Source organism: Rhea pennata, chromosome 16, assembly GCF_028389875.1.
Source record: "Rhea pennata isolate bPtePen1 chromosome 16, bPtePen1.pri, whole genome shotgun sequence".
Lineage (NCBI taxonomy): Eukaryota > Metazoa > Chordata > Aves > Rheiformes > Rheidae > Rhea > Rhea pennata.
In genome coordinates this window covers 15094497-15109801 of record NC_084678.1, presented here as the reverse complement: position 1 = coordinate 15109801, position 15305 = coordinate 15094497, and the positions used below count along the sequence as shown (strand labels likewise).

The 15305-nt window shown below is 51.1% G+C and overlaps 1 long non-coding RNA gene across 5 annotated transcripts in view; it reads right to left on the bottom strand.

The window, feature by feature from the left end:
- LOC134147871 (uncharacterized) overlaps positions 1–14717 on the bottom strand; it is a 28247-nt gene extending 13530 nt beyond the window's left edge. For 4 of the 5 annotated variants that reach the window (XR_009960087.1, XR_009960091.1, XR_009960088.1 and 1 more), the window contains exons 1-2: positions 14522–14717; positions 14252–14410 (exon numbers count right to left, since the gene is read on the bottom strand). This is a non-coding gene — a long non-coding RNA (uncharacterized LOC134147871). The remainder of the gene's footprint in view (positions 1–14251; positions 14411–14521) is intronic. The other variant, XR_009960089.1, reaches the window with a different exon arrangement.
- Positions 14718–15305: the final 588 nt, after the last annotated feature.

Genomic DNA, 15305 nt, shown 5'->3' with positions numbered 1-15305 from the left:
ATGGGAAAGTGAGTGACTTTCTTTAAGTCCCTTAGCATAACATCAGTGCCATAAAGGCCAGCCTGGGGCAGGTACTTTACATCAAGCCTTTAGGAGCATAAGCTCAGTAGCAGCAAACCGAGGATCCCCTTTTGGAGAATAGCTGTTATCTCCGAAACCAAAAACCATTGCTGGCCAGCACACGCCGTGGACACGCGCAGCTCTGGGGCAGGTAGGAAGCAGCTGGCCTGCATAGCTCAGTGCCTGCTTTCAGCTGCGCTAGCCGTAAAACTCCCATTTCTTTGCTAGAGCCTATTAAAGGAGCAGCGTATCACAGGGCACGGAACACAAGAAGGGAACTTCACAGCAAAACGTTTATTCTTCGTTGCAGCAGAGGAAACACTGAAGCACGGGGCTCCCCCAAGGCGTTAGTGAACACATACGAAAACGCGCGGCGTTCGCAGCCGACATGCACAGTTCTGAATTACAGCTGGGATCAATACAGGAGGATGACTGAGATTATCAATCCTGAGCGGTCTCCGTTACACAGAATTGACTGGCAACCACATAATGACTCAGGCTCAGCCCACCAGTTTAGAGCCCGAGTGACAGATCTGCAGATGCCAGTCATCATAACTTCCTTATCGACAGTGCTCCGCGGCCGTTCGTCTTCTGCTCCCGGAGCTGCCGCCGTCCAGTCCAAGCGTCTTCTCCTCCAAGGTGCGTCTGAGAGATCAATGCACAGCTACAGCTGGTTGAAGGGGACCAAATCCATTGAACAGTTGATTTGGTTCCATTTTACCAGCTTTAGCAAAGCATTTGGCCTCATGGTCTACAGCAAGCAAAAAGGGGAATTCCTTGGGGTCTTCTCTTTCACAGCCGCCTGGACCTCTTCTGAACTTGCTGTCTGATGTTGTGCTGGTTTAAATGGCTTCACTTTCAGGCAATCAGGATTTATTTAAGCTTCTTAGCTGCTTAGGCTGAAGAGCAGGTCTGAATTAAAGAGGCAGTTTTAACAGCAGTGGAATTCACAGTCTGCAGCAGCAGCCACCAGCCTGTAGCTTTTTAAACCCGACATTTGGCTCCTTTATTTTCAGAGCCACACTCGCTACTGCAGTGTGGCGTAAGGAAACGCTATTGTTTTAATCCAGATACTTCAATCCTCACCTCCCGCCTTCTTCCTTGCAGTGTTTTATTCTTTGCTGCCTCCTTCGTGTTCTGTATTTTAGTGCCTAACGTGTGACCTAGTAGGTAGTGGCAAGGAAGCAAGGGAGGCCTGGCAAGCCTGCAGGTGAACAATTCAGGGCTGCAGAGGTCCTCTCCCCTCTGTGGTTCTCCTAACAAATGGGAGAAAAGAGGCTGAAATATCCAAAATCCTCTTAGAAGTTAGCAGACTCCATCTCTCTACCAAACAGCCTCCAGTGTTTTCTCATCTGGCACTAAAATCAGTATTTTCTGTGTTTTTAAAATATGCTCGAGACAAGCAGCATTTTTATTTCCCATCACCAGCAACCAAACGAGAGGAGATGGGAAGTAAAAGAAAGTGGTGCAAAAAGGAGATGGTTTATCTTTGCAGTCTCCCAAGCAGTCGATGTGCCTCTGAATGGGGAGAGCGAGCACCCGGCAGGCAACCCTGCTCAACCGTTTCTACCCGAGTTACTTGTGTGATGGTTCTTTTTGCAGTGCTGGGGAGTTTATTTCTCCCAGCGATCCCTGCAGCATGGACACCCCATCGCTAAAAATAACTCAGAGAATCAAATCTGAAAATCATAGTCGCTCCGATCAGCGCGAGCCAATAAAGTCAGGCCTTTCCCTCTTCACCCGGAGCCACGCGCGGATATTGCACGTTGCCATGTGCATAACCTATTTAAAGATTTTATATGCGTCATAAGGCAAAAGGTGACTTTTCCCCCTGCTTTCTAGCAGCCCACCGAACTGCAAGATGATACTAGGCAAAAAGCACCTGCGCTGAAAACCCCTGCATGCAGAAATGCTGCGAGCGGGCCAGCGTTGCAGCTCCCCAAGAAATAAAATACAGGCATCGCGTTCGGACGGTAAGCACCGCAGATCCCTTAACTCCCCAAACCATCGCTCTGAGCCGCCTATAAATAAGTGGAGAGAGAGACAGAGAGAGGGAAAGGGAGAGAGAACAGCTTTTCAGAAAGAGCTCTGTAATTAATTTAATCGAGTTACCTCTAGGTACCTTTTCAAGAGACAATCGAGTCAAGGAACTGAACGGCAACGCAGACAGCGAGGACCTGCAAGCATTAAATTCATCCTTGGCCGAGTTGTAGGACGCAGATGAAAGCAACGATCCACCAGCGGCCAGGAGGCGGTGGAAACGCCGCTGGTGCCCGACGGGGCACGGAGCGCGCGCGAGCGAGCGAGCGAAACCGCCGGACCCGCGCGGGCTTCGGGTGACGTGGCACGGGCCGCCCGAGCTCTGCCGCCGCGGGGCTCAGGGGAGCCCGGGGAGGGCAGGGCGGGCGGCGCCGGGGACGGGGACGGGCGCCGGCGCCGCTCCCCGCGGCGTTGCTCCGGGAAGCGCCCCCGGGCCTTACTCGAAATCAACGCGAGCGCGCGTGGGGGACATCAGCGGACCGGGGAGCTTCGCCGAGCCCGAGCGGCCGGGCAGGGGGGTTTGGTGTCGCTCTCCCCATCTGTGTCCGCTGACACGACCGGTGCGGTCTGGGACAGCACCGCGGCCCAGCGTTCAGACCCTCCGGGGTTTTGGCTTGTCCAGCGTCCTGGGTTTTAGGTGAGTGCCACTGTGAAGTCTGAGCCACAAGCCTCTAAGAGGTGCAAGCTGGGCCTCAAATACAGGATTCTTTAACTACTGACCCGTTCCAAAGCACCGCCAAAATTTGGATTTGCCACCCAAAGTTAATCCAAGTCTAGCTGCTTCCTCATGGTGGTGCTTGGAATTGGTTCTTGCACTGGAAGATCCTTTGCTCCGAGTGGCTGTTCTGTCCCCAGGGCCAGGACCTGGTGTCGGTGCCACCATTTCCAGGACCCTGCTCCACTCCCTGACCTGCCTGCAGGACTGGCACGTCCATGAGCTGGGAAAAGTTCGGGTGTGTTACAGGACGGCACTAGAAAAAATGCCAAAGCTACAAGGGAACCTTGAGCAATGGACTCTTCTTAGAGACAAACCAAGGTCAAAATAACAAAGAAACCTGTGTACCTCTTTTTTCTCAATTTAGACCACATTTAGGGTAGTTCCTCTGTTTTGCCTTTGGATCAGATATCAGCTCTGCTATCAATGATTATACGCACGAGAACGGACCAAATCACCGCATTACCAAACCTCTGCTATGGCCAGTAGAATCTGTAGTAGGCAACGTAAGATCATCTGGTGTATTGAAGACCTTTCTACTTTAGCCTCAATATACTAATAAAGACATGTTATAGACAGCACAGAGAAGCCAAAGAATTTATCAGAATCTGTCGATATTCCTAATGAAGCAGAAGATTCAACATGCAATAGAATTAGCCTACAAGGAACCTTTGCATAGGGCCCATCCTTCTGAGCCCAGAAATGTCCTGTCTATTCCAGTCCGATACCCTTTTGAGAAATGAACATCCCTTGAAGCCATTATCGTTACCAGCTAAAAGGCCAAATGAGACAAAGTACTGTTGCTCTTCATCTGAATAAACAAATCATTTTTGGATCAAATGCATTAACAATTTATCATCCTAAAATCCAATCAAAAGGGAAAACAACAATACAGAACATTGATTTCCTACAGCTTTATCTTAATGAAGTGCACATTCCCTTTGTAATTAACTTTAGTTTTTTCCCTTTCCTTAAGTTAATGTGTTATTTGATTTCTATCCAAATGTTACTAAATCTGAGGGAATTTCCCCCAAATTAAGTGGCTTTTACAGGAAAACTTCTACGCTCTCACTTCGCTATTTTTTCCACCAGACAGCCATACCTGTGCTGCAGATGATTCAACTTTATTGCACGGTGTCTTTGCAAGGCTGTTTAAATCAAAGCCACAGTTGCTGTATTCTGCACAATGTGCCATTTGTAAGTCAAAAAATACAACCTCACTGCTTTTATCCTTTTTCTTACAGACATCAAATGTTAATTTAATTTAAGCTATGTTTTTACAGGCAAAAAGTGGAGTGTATTTTATTAACATTTTAAAAATTATAGATATCCAACCCAAAAAGTGTATTCCATATACTCCTGAGTATTCTCGGGAGTCTTCCACTTGGATTTTATTTGACTTAATTAAAAAGCACTCAGTTCCTTTGGGCACTAAAGTAGTTGCTGACATTGCGGTAGCCACTCAGTCTTTCAAACCAAAACTATCACCTGAACTTAATAAAGTGTCTATTTAATTTATATACCTCTGCAATCTCACCTGTCTCCCACAGACGCAATATGGTTTGTGCTAATGGTTAGCAAAGGCAGCCCGCTGACAGCAGCCTCGCCAGCACCCAGGGCTAACTCTGCCGTCGCAAAGCCTAATTGCGGGCGCCTCTTTCACCCGCCTTCGCCGCCGCCAGTACCAACACCCAGCGCGTCCCGTCCCCGCCGTGCTCGCGATCGCACGTGGCTGGAAAGGCTTTTCGCCAGCCCATCTCTCCGTTCCTGCATTAAGTATCTCTTTTCTTTTGTAAATGGTGCTGAACCGAGGGCTATTGCTTCCACTCCGCTTCAGTGGCTATTTGCTGAAATGCAGTGGCTAATTTGATTGCCCGGTTTTATTTGGATGTATTGAGGTACAAGCAAAACCTATGACAAAAGCCCCAAACCCTATCAATTATCAGCTTATCCCTTGGTTATAAATCAGGTCAAAACTGACATTATCAAAGTCTTGGATCCGAACATGAGAACCTCTGTCCTAAGCCAAATTTTAGTCCCGGGCCTCTTGTAGATAAAGGTCCTACTTCAACCACAGATCGGATCTGTTTGTGAAACGCAGGGCATCAATAGCTGGAGGCGGCTGCAAGCGCTCGCGCTCCGCTGCGTGGAGAAACGGAACGGGCCCTCGAAGGCTGCCGCCCGCGGGGCAGCGCCGCGCGTGCGCGGGCCCCTGAAACCGGCAGTCAAAATAGTTCTGCTTTGGGGTTTTGGTTTTTTTTTTTTTTTTTTCCTCCAAACTCGCATGCTGAAAGAGAACAAAGCTGTTCCCTAATACAGTTTGTGCATTTTACAAACCAAACAACTAAACAGGTTTTAAAACATCTGCTGACTGCATAATTCCATACTGGGGAGTGCACTCAGCATTTTTAAACGGCGACTGATACTAGATACCACTTTACAGTGCAAAACACCAGCAGCCCAGTTAAAATCAATAGAAAATTAGATGCTATGAAAACGCAATATGTGTCCAATTAGTTACAACTGGAGCAAACGGCGACGCAGACAAACCCGCGGCGTTCGGAGCGTTGGCCCGGGCGGCTCCGCGCCTGCTTGCCGCCCGGCCCCGGGCTGGCGGCGGCGGGCGCCGACGGCTCCTCTGACGTGAGCGATGATCCATCCAACACACGTAAGTTAACTGTTATCTAATTACGGAGTTGCTCGGAGCCCGCAGGACTGCTTTGGTGCACTACTGTGCGTCGTGAAAAATGATTCTCTGTCACACCGAAACCTCCCTGTTGTACTTGACAAATTATGCCAGCAAACCTGTTTAAGAACTAAAAAATCCTTGAACACGGTGACAGGCAAAGAAATATGTTGTTTGGGGGCACATATTTATTTATTTATCCGGTGGAGTTTAAGGATTCTGGCTTTAATTCCACTGATAGGCGTTTTTCTGCCTGCCTTTCGTTACGGCCCTTCGAAATCCTTCCTCCCAATTATTTTCCAGGCTTCTCTCAACTCCTAAAAACTCAGCTGCCTGGCAAAACGGGAACTGGGTTATGCGATCCTAACGCTTTATTTTTAACATCCTTCGTGCAACATATTGGCTTCCTCTTTGTTTAATCTTATGACTACAGGCGAGGAGCGAAGAGCCTGCATCCCAGCGGCGCAGGAGGCGCATCCTTCTGGACGGGGTTCACCCGCACCCTAAACCTTCTCCCGTTCCTGGACACTGCTACTTATACTGGTGAGGGAACGGACTCTCACGGCAGGAAAATTTGTGTTACGCTGACTCAGCCAAACGGCGGAGCAAGGAGCGTTAAGACCCAATCCATAACTTCCGTGGCCGCTCAGAGGACGTATTCCTCTTCGACACTGATAAAAGTTTAATATGTAGTTGCACGGGTTTTTAATAAACTTGTCAACCAAAGAGCAAGGTAAATGGATGGGGACCTTCCCAGGAATAAATCCCACTTCAAACAGCTTTCTGCGAGCGCTGGGCGGAATCGCTGCACAAGACTCGTCACTTTATAGTCACCTGGCTCAAGTTGAAGCCTTAAATTTCCAAGACTTTTTTTTTTTTTTAATTTGTTTACCTGACGCAATCGCAGATATTAAATCAAAACTTCCGCCGATCTCGCCGACAGCGGATTAACCCGCCGCGGCCCAGGAAGGGCCGCGCAGCTGATCCGCTCGGCAACTCCCTGCCGCGTTTCGCTTTCCCTCGGCCGGTTCCCGACGGGCCCCTTCCCCTGCGGCCCCAGCTCGCACCGGACGGGTTAAAACGGACGAGGCCGAGCCGGACGCCGGGGCCGGAGGAAGCGGCCGCGCTGGCCGTCGCGGGGAACTTTATTCCGGTTTGCACTTAGGTCACCGGATTCCTGCTCCCGCGGGTTTATCCGGCTCCCCAGACGCCAGGGTTTACTTGCCTATGTAAGGTCTTTGCGGGACCGGCTGCGGTCCGTACAGCTGTCGGGCAGCTGCGGCGGGCAGCTGGGAACGCCGGCTATGCGGCCCAGCTGCCGCTGCCCGCGGCTTCGCGCCTCCCGCCACGGCCCCCGCTGCGGCACGCTCCATACAAACCAAAAAAAGGAAAAAAAAAAACAAAAAAAGGGAAAAAAAGCCAAAAAAAGGGAAAAACCCTGCAAAAATGGGACTAGCAAAAATGCCGCCAAGACGCTAGGGGGATGGGCCCTTGGCAACGGCTCCGCAGCGAGCAGCGGCTCTGCTCCAGGGGGGAACCGCGGCGCAAGAGGGGCCCGCACGCGAGCCGGCGGCGCAGCAAGCGGCACAAGCCGGGCCCCTGGCTCCCCTCCCGACAGGACCAGGCTGCTCCCTCCGTAACCCGCTGCAGCCCGATGCAAAAGCCCCTAAAAGCACCGCTGCGCCCTCGGCTGGGGCCAAGGGCAACGTCGGCATCAAGCTGCGGACACCAAACCGACCATTTTTCGCTGCGAGGGAATCGCAAGTGCTGCACTTAAAAGCAGCCCTAAGTTTTCCGGGAGGGATGAAGCCTACGGAGCCGGGATATTTCTCTTGCGAGGAACACACCACCCCCTCACCCTCAGTCACTGCTAAGTGCAAGATGTGGTGAAACTCTTTAAAAATAGATATATTCCCAAGCAATTCATGCCGCTTGCATCTGGCAGTGCAAACCTAGCATGGGAGATCTTGCTTACTGACTAAAAAGGAGCGTTATCAGCTCAAGGCTCAGGAAACCTGGAACCTCTCCTCCTCTCTTCAGGGCCTTCTCTTGCTCTTGGCCTAACCCAGTCCTGGGAAACACAAGGGAAGCCCTGCCCAGCAAGGCTGGTGTCAAAGGCAGGGAAAGATACTGCAGTGCAGTGCTGATCTCTTCTGCAATCGGACGTGCAGACTAGCCCGAATGCTGAGTCAGCACAATTTCTTTTTTGATTGGTTGATCTCAGTAACATACTTTCAATGTATGCTAAAGTGCCGGCAATTAATACATTTTTCCCCCTTTCCCTACCTTTCCAAACCCTTTCGAACTGAACACACAAAGCTCACCCCCAAAGTCACTCCCTGGTCCTAAATATTCTGAGGCTCTTTCATTTTTAATTTAGGGCATTAAAAAAAAAATTTTGCAACCTAAGCGATGCTCACTTTGATCGACTTGTGCTGCAGCAGCTAAAATATCTGTCCTGCAGGTCAATCTAATCATGCTTAATAGCAGTTTATTCTTCAACGCAACATTTTTCACATTGGGTCGACAGTTTTAAATGAGATTGCTGATGCACCCCTTTACTAATGCTTTTACCAGGGCCAGCACATCCCTTGAAATACTTGTGCAATAAAATGTTTTATTGCTCTTGATGAATGCACTATTAAACTTGAATTGCAAACAGTCCCCCCCACACCTTTTTTTTTCAAATGAGGGTGCTGAAATTTATTTGACCACCTGTCTTCCAATATTAAGTAATAATAACAAGTGTAATAACAGATCATCAATGTAAACAAACACACAAAAGTAGAAAAAAAAAATCGGGAAACACTGCCTGGCACAAATTCGTCCCTGTGCTATCATGTGTGTGCACTAAATATCCATTCCATACCTGCCCACAGTTCCGCTCACATGCGGAAAAATTCATCTCAAGAATGGCTGGATTTTGTGAGGCATAGAATAGGAAAATTTAACTAATTTGGTCCACCGGATTTATGGCTTTTACAGTTCTCAGAGCTCCTGTTTCCACAGGCGGCACGCCGCAGCCCTCCGCTTGCCGGTCGGTGCGGCCAGGCTCCCCAGGAGGAGCTCCTGGCCACTGCTTCTCGAAGAGCAACGGAGAAGCGACTTAAATCTTCATTTTAGCCGATACGACCCAGGGCAGAGCGAGGGTCGGGATTTTAACCCGGAGAGGAAGGACAAGCGCGCGTCGGTGCCCGGCACGAGCCCCGGCGCTCCGGCGGGCTCGCTGGCAGCGCGGGCGCAAGCGCTGCAACGAAGCTCTCCAAATTACGGCTTGGAAAATATTTACATAAAACATAAATCTGAGCACTTAGTTGCTTCCTAAAGTTAGCGATTCCGTGTGATTAACAAGCGTATTAATGCAGAGAAGGGCGAAGTAGGTAAGAATTACGCTGCATTAGATACCTGCATCTAATGCAAATCAGACCAGGAGCACCTTGGCAAGAGCGACGCAAAATAGCACGGGAGCGGTAGCAAAACCCAAGGTGAGGAAAGAAGGGAGGAAGGAGGGGAGGGAGGAAGGGAGAAAGAGAGAGAGTGAGACAGAAAAAGAAAAAAGAGAAAGAGATAGAAGAAGAGAAAAGAGGAGAAAAGAGGAGAAGGCAAGTGAAGGAAGGAGAAGAAAGAAAGGAAGAAAGATGTGCTGAAGGCTCAGCAGGGAAAGGAGGGAATTTTGTTTTATATCCAGAACAGTGAGAATCGTCCTCGTTTTTCATCCAGTGACTCAGGCTAACGGTGGTGATTTACAACCGAGGGAAGCTGCAACCGAGCCGGGCACGGAGCCTTCCTGCTCCGGCTCAGCTCCTGCCCCGGCGGCCGGCAGCTTCCTACACGAGCCCGAGGCCGCGCCGCGAGACGCCGAAAATCCCGGATTTCCAGGCCCCCGGGGGGCCTGCACGAGCCGGAGCCGCCTAAGACGCAGGGTATGTGAAAGCAGGCGCCGGCGGCACGTGCTGCCGCCCGGTCCGGCGCAGCGGCCGCCGCCGAGCCCGGGGCTAAGCCCAAAGCAAGCCGGTAAACCACAGAGGGCTTCTGCCGCCCCGCAAAACCCTTCAGCGGCCGCCGCGCTTGCTTTAAAGGGAGAGAAAAGTCTTAAGAAAACCCGCAAATAGCAGAGGCAGGAAACCTCCGCGACAGCCCGGCCTGCCCTTTCGAACCGCTCGCTCAGGAGCGCCCGCTCGCAGCGAAGTCCCCTCCGGCGCGCGAGCCGCCCGCGCCGCCCCCGCGACGGGGCGGAGAGGGCGGAAAGAGCCGCCGCTCGAGCCGCGCGGAAACCTCGCAAAAGCAAAACGTTCCCGGGCTCTCGGCTGCGCGGAGCAGGCGGAGAAGCCGAGCGAGAAGCTGCGCGAGCCGGCGGGAGGAAGCACCACCTCGCCGCAAAGGAGCTTCGCGCCTTAGCGCGCAAACGCCCGGCGCTTTGGCGACGGCGAATTTCAGGAGCCTGGGGAAGTTTGGGGGGGCTGAAAGTTTTGAGCGGTCAGACACAACTTCTACCTAGAGAGGAAATTAAGCTTATTTCTTTCTCCTTAATAAACTCTTCTCTTTCATCCTGCTCAGAATTTTAAGACCCTGGAAAAAGCAGCAACTATTTTCTGTTGGAAAAGGTAAAAGCAAAAAACAGACCACAAACATTGCCAAAATTCAAGGACCCAATTTTCTTATTTTCTTTAGGGAAATAATATATCTACTTTCAAAGCTGCTGCGCTTTTAATTACGATCTAGTCACTTGACAGCTATTTCTAAGGGTCATTATACAGACAATTAGGATTTCCTTTCTCTCCACTTTTAACCATGAAAACTTTAAACATGGGAAAGATTTAAAAAACAGTTTGCACATGAATTTACAGCTAAAACACTGCATGTCCAAGCCACAACTCTTTCTCTCTCTTGTCCTCCTCCCCTAGTTAGTTCCCCTTTATTTTTTCTAGATTTCAAGATCAGCCGGCTCGGCTTGCTATCTACCCTTATTTTATGGAAAAAAGGGATGAAGGGAAAGGAGAGACGACAAAAACGAGCAATCGGCCTGTATCCCTGTTAAAAAACCGAACTGGACAGCAAGCTTTCCTCTGGCATCACCTTTCAAAGCCCATGCCGCAGTCAGCATATTGAATATTTAATGTCCTGATGAGCATTTCCACCTGCTGACACAGGCAAAGTGACAGAACAATACGCGCGCTGGAACAAGATCATCAATTGACTCCCCAGTCAGTCTGCCATGTCAGGCATCAGAAAAAAATAATAATCCAGAAAAATAATCTGTCTGTCTGTGTGCCCCCTCGGCCGGGGTCACTCACTGCTCCACCGCGAAGGATCCCCACCTGAAATACATACTTCTTTACATTCCATAGATTGCCAGGTTCATATGGGCATATAAAGAAGTATGTCTCTCAAGCAGGTAGTGTCAATATGCGCATTTATATGTTTGCAGGAGAAAACAGCGCTGATTTACAATCTGCATCCCGAGAGTGAGTTAGGGCTCAGTCTGAAGCAGCAGTTTCCTCCCCCCAGCAGCCCCGAGCCCGTGTGCAGGATCGCGCACACACACACACGCACACTCCCCACCTCACGCTGCTCAACATAATCCCGGGCTAGTCCTCTGCGGCCGGCTGGGTTTTGTCACCAGGAGCAGCAACTGGGCAAGACACCGGATAAAAAGTGCAAGTAAGCTGACAGCCCCCCCGACAAAGGCTCGTTGTCACGTAAACGGCACGGAGGAAAAGCCAACCCAGCCGCTCTCCGAGAAAGTAGATATGCCATTTGAAATCACAAACTTCCAACAATTGAAAAGAGGAAAATGCACTTTAGTGGAAGCAATTTGCTTTTCTTTTTTTGATATATATAATTTTAGACAAAGCCATGCGGGAGAAAGTTAAATACATATTTTTTCCAAATTGTATCCATCCTGCTATTTAGAAACAGAAATGCCAGTTGTTTCTTTTTTTTTCTTTTTTTTTTTCCAAAAACTAGGGTCTATGCACAGTCAGAAAACAAAAAGCAAACGTCCAGCTCCTGATTTAGAGATCAAGCAGGAAAGACCATTCCATTCACCAGCGTGAGAAAACTCATCAGTTACAGGCAAGCAATTGCTTTCAGCAGTAAGTGGAGATTAAAGCATAGGAGGAAGAAAGAGTCTTACCTAGTGAATCCAGTGATTTTTTCCTCCGGTGGTCACCGTAAGTGAGACACTACCTCGCAGATAAGCAAACCCCGATAGCTAGCACATGCCTTTTTGGGGAGTTCAGGGTGTTGCCAAAAAAAAAATGCCAAAAAAAAAAAAATGCATTTCCCAAGTCATCCAGGCGCGCTCCGCTGCAGCTCGGGCTGCTCGAGAGACACCTGCAGACGCGCACAACAAAAGGCAGCGCCGGGGCCGGGTGCGAGGCCCCGGGGAGCCTCGGCGGCGGCGGCGGCGCTCGCTCGCTCGCTCGCTCGCTCCGCGCCGCCGCCGCCGCGGCCGCCGCCGCCGCCGCCGCCGCCGCCGCGCCCCGGGCGGCGCCGCCGGAGCCCCGGCGCGGGCGGGCGCCGCTCACCTGGGCCGGCGCGGCAGCCCCTCGCCCCCGTCGATGCCGGGTTACAGGCGCGGGCAGCATGGCTGCCTTCGCGCTGAGGAATTGCTCCCCGTTTTCGCAGTCTTCTAATGAACCCTTTAAAGAGGGTTGGAGTGAACTTAGCAAGTGGCAAACTAAGCACTTCGGAATACCTAATCGTAATGACGTTTTTCCCCACTGCCTTTTGAAATCTCGCTGCAAACCGGGAAGGAAGTATCTCCCCGCTCCCCATCAACTTCTGTCACCAGCAAAAAAGCAAAAGCCCCGCAAAGCTGGGGTTTCGGGGGGTTGCTCAACCCCCAGCCCTCTGAGCAGCTTTACCCCACTCGTGCTTGCTGGGCAGTGCTCTCGTCCTGGCCCTTGGCAGCATCCCTCCTCCCTCCTGGAGGCTTGCTGGCCTTTTTATAACATCATTATCTGTCCAGTTCCAAGGCAAATTTCAATCTTTGGTTTGGGCTAAAGGGAAGAGAGATGGAGCTGTGGCACTATTGTAACGCATGTCTGCAGTGAAATTAAAGCAAGAAAGGGCGAAGTGAGGAGTGTGAGGGAAAGTCTCAGTGTTTAAGATTCGGGGGGGGGGGGGGGAATCAGAAAGCCAGCGAGGGTTTCTGCACAGCTGAGACACCCCATGGTATTGAATTCCCCTTCAGACCAACCACAGCAGGCCGAGCGCTGGAGCAGGGCGACGGCTCAGCGTTCGTAACTCGTATCCCGCCTGCCTTCAGGCACCTCTTGGTCCGGGGTGTCCCGAGCCGTCCCAGCCGGCAGCTACGTGGGGCGGCCGCTCACGGCCCGTAAAGAGAGCACCAGGGATAAAAGATGTGACATTTTAAAACCCTTACTAAAAATTACAGATAACCACACAGTGACAGCAGCGAAGTTCACTGGCCGGGTTACGTTTATAAGGGAGGGTGTTGAGGGTTAGATGTGCCCTGATTTCCAGAGCTGCCCCTTGCCGGGGAGCGAGGGGAAAGGGATTCCCGAAGCACCCGGCCGGCGCCCTGGGCCGTTAGCGCTCCCGAGACACAGACACCACCTTCTGCTCCGGAGAAACCCAGCAATTAAACTGACAGCCCAAATCAGAGATTTCTGCCTATACAATTACACACGGCTGCTGAGCGAACGCTCTCTCCGGCACGGACATACCCATATATCCATCCTCTAAGCACAGACGAGAGATGCAATGTGTTGGGATTGTGTTACACCTGCTTATATATCACATTTATGTACGTATGCATGAGGATGTGTAAAATACGCATACGCATGCTACAAAACATAGCTAAATGCTTGGGGGGGTATATATCACAGCTGTCTATCACAAAACATTGATGCATATATGTTTATGTGACAAGGTATCACCACTATCATACAAAATATAATGACCATAGTCAACTCTTAGCTATAGAAGCAATAACAGTCAATTGAAGTAGGAGGTGTAACCTGAATTCCAAATCCCTTGCATGGGAAAGATAACTTCTCCTTAGCACAGCTCCTTTCTGACTGCCCATAAACCATGCGCCTGTAATTAATGCTCATTTCTTGGCATTTTAACGGTTAATCACCGCAGCATTGAGATCATTGCAAGTTAGGCTAAGTTTAACCACATCTCACCCTTTTGCTCGGGGTGGCATTAGCTCACAGCCACTAGTTTGCTGCAAATAAATAAATAAATAAAGCCCCAATCCCCCCAGGTGTCATTAGCCCGCCTGTATCCAAATTAGGCATTTAAAGGCCGGCTTAACCTTGCAGAACGGTTGCATGTCAAAGTTCTAACATTTCAGTTCAGATTATTCTAGTGCACTGCTTGCTCTGCAGTTTGTGGGTTTGTTTTTTTTTTTTTTTGTTTTTTTTTTTTTTGTAAATGCGGAGCATGCCACAGCAGCACAAAAAAAAAAAAAAAAACACAAAAAACGAAACAGGGCGGGTGGGGGGACACGAAATGTCTCCCAACCCACCCACAGCTTAAACGCACCCCCCCCCCGCACATCCCCACGCAGGCACACACGACACGACGCACATCTGCCAGGCGCAAAGGCACACGTTTCAGTCCGCGGGCAAGTTCGATGGGCGCTCGGTCCTGTGTTGGCCAGAAAAGTGTTTAAAAACAAGCCGAGCTGGTGCAATCAAAGCAAAGACAGAGAGTGGAAGAGGAGAAGGGAGGGGAAAAAAAAAAAAAAGAAGAAGAAGAAGAAGAAGACATACCAGTTAGGAGATTCGGTTGCAGCAGAGGACTCACCAGAGCACTAGCTGAAAGCTGAATCAGCTTTCGAGAGTTAGGGATGCATAGAGGAGGGTCATGGAATCACAAGGTAATAATGCGCTTCATGCTGCAGCCGTCAGCCTTCTCCGTAGAGCCAATCTCTAATGCAGGCAGGGAGAAAGAGAGCAGGCCCAGTAATGGCATTAGTCCTCACTTGGAGGAGAGAAAAAAAAAAAAAAATCAGGCAACCCCCCCCTCGCATCCACCCTTACCTCACCCCCTCCGCCAGGCACGGCTACAACTCCTCGCTGCTGCTGCTGCTGCTGCTGCTGCTGCTGCTGCTGCTGCTGCTGCATCGCGGCTTCGCGGGTGGGGGAGGCAGCGCGGCACGGCGGAGGCTGAGCAGGGGGACCGCGGCGTGTGCGGCCGGCACGAGTGTCCCCCCCCCCCACACCCCCTGCCCCGGCTCCCCCCCCCACCTGCACCTGCCCCCGCCCCCCCCTCACAGCGCTCCCCCCCACCGCCGGGGTGCAACCCCGGGCGCGGGGCAGGATGCACGCAGGCGCGGGGGCACGCACGTGGGCACGCGCGCCCGCGGGGGCACGCGCACGTGGATGCACGCGCAGACGCACGCGGTGCCGGGGGGGGGGTCCGGCGGGGGGAAGCGCTGGTCAGAAAGCGAGTCCACCTTTCCAGTGCTTATATACCCAGCAAAGCATCTGAAACACGCACTCCCAGGCGAATGGCCCCTTCTCGTGCTCTTCCCTCCCTGACCATATTTAGTCAACCACGGCAAAAAATAGCCTGTCAGCTGGAGCCTGCTGAGCAGTATTTGGAGTTCAATCACTCCTCGCAGCCCATTGACTACTAGTCCTGCAGGGTCCTGACTCTGCCTTTTTTTACCCTCTGCTATTTTTAGCTAGGCCAAATAAAGAGGTATCTCATCTTACTACTCTCCGCCGGCCCAAGGCTTCGCTGGGCCCTGGCTATGTTTGGTAAGCGCCGCTGTCAAGAGACACAGAGCAGAGACCTTGTCCGCACTGGAAGACCTTTGTC